General features: G+C 63.6%; 1 protein-coding gene across 1 annotated transcript in view; it reads left to right on the top strand.

Moving 5' to 3' along the window:
* Nucleotides 1-148: 148 nt before the first annotated feature.
* SLC4A1 (solute carrier family 4 member 1 (Diego blood group)) overlaps nucleotides 149-1,524 on the top strand; it is a gene marked incomplete at its 3' end in the record, with an annotated part of 17,653 nt that continues 16,277 nt past the window's right edge. Inside the window, exon 1 of the mRNA XM_085309957.1 lies at nucleotides 149-232. The remainder of the gene's footprint in view (nucleotides 233-1,524) is intronic.

Raw genomic sequence — 1,524 nt, 5'->3', positions numbered from 1 at the left:
GGGGAGGCCGGGGCGGGCGGCCGGGGCGCAGCCCCGCCGCCGCAAGATGTTGCGCCCCGATAACCTTGTTTATGGGGCCGGGGGGGCGGCCGCACGCGAGGGCGGGCGAGCGGCCCCGGGTCGCTGGCCCGGCCAGATTAGGGCGCCGGCGTGACTCGGCATTCGGGAGCCGGGCCGCGGGCACGTCGGTCCTGCGGCCGAGGCAGCGCCGGAGCCGGAGCCACCGCGGGCGGTAGGTGCGGGGCCGGGCCTGCGGCGGGGGGAGGTATGGGCTCCATGCTGCGCCGCCGGGCAGGGGCCTGGTGCTGTGCCACGGCGGCGTGGCAGTGCACCTCCTATACCTGCCTGGGGTGGGGTGCGGTGGGTGTATGGGCTCCATACTGGGCACACTGGATGCGTGGGGTGGGTGGTATGGGCTCCATACTGAGCCTCGCTGTATATACAACGTGGGAGGTGTGAGTCCTACACTGAGTCATGCTAGATGCCCAGTGTGGGAGGTATGGGGTCCATACGGAGCAGATGCGATGAGCAGTATGGGAGCCTTGAGCTCCATACTGAGCAGATGGGATGCACAGTGTGGGAGCTACGGGCTCCATACTGAGCAAACGCAGTGCATGGTGTTACAGCTATGGGCTCCATAGTGAGCCATGCTGGATATATGGTGTGGGAGGTGCGAGTCCTATGCTGAGTCATGCTAGATGCACAGTGTGGGAGGTATGGACTCCATATTGAGGATGTTGGCTATGCAGTATGGGAGCCTTGAGCTCCATACTGAGCAGACGGGATGCACGGTGCGGGAGCTATGGGCTCCGTACTGAGCAAGTAGGATGCATGATGTGCAAGCTATGGGCTCCATACTGAGCATGGAGGAGCATGGTGTGGAAGCATTGGGCTCCATGCTGAGCCCATAGGATGTGTGGTATGGGAGCTATGGGCTCCATACGGTGCAAGCACAATGCATGATTTGCAAGCTGTTGGCTCCATACTGAGCCGTGCGGGATATACAGTGCGGGAGGTGCAAGTCCCAGACTGAGTCATGCTAGATGCACAGCGTGGGAGGTATGGACTCCATACTGGGGACGTTGGCCATGTACAGAGTGGGAGGTATGGACTCCATGCTGAGCATGGGGGATGCCTGGTGTGGGAGCACTGGGCTCCATAATGAGCTCGTAGGATGCAAAGTGTAGGAGCTATGGACTCCGTACCAGGCTCATGCGATGTATCGTGCGGGAGCATTGGGCTCCATAGCGAGCTTGTAGGATGGGTGGTGTGGGGTGCCTGTGGGGTGCCTGTGGGGTGCACAGCCTGGCATCACACAGGGTGCTGCCTCAGGGCCTGGGCATCATCCCCCAGGGGCCAGGGCGAGCAGAGGTGGGCTGGGGCTGGCAGAGCTGCAGTCGGGGCTAGCGCAGCCAGGACCGGGGCTAGTGCAGCCGGGACCAGAGCTAGCGCAGCTGGGACCGGGGCTAGCGCAGCCGCCGCTGGGGCTAGCACAGCCAGGACCAGGGCTAGCGCAGCCGGACT

Source organism: Rhea americana, unplaced genomic scaffold (assembly GCF_003343005.1).
Source record: "Rhea americana isolate MKP2758 unplaced genomic scaffold, rheAme1 scaffold_308, whole genome shotgun sequence".
NCBI lineage: Eukaryota > Metazoa > Chordata > Aves > Rheiformes > Rheidae > Rhea > Rhea americana.
This window is presented reverse-complemented; position numbering and strand designations above follow the sequence as displayed.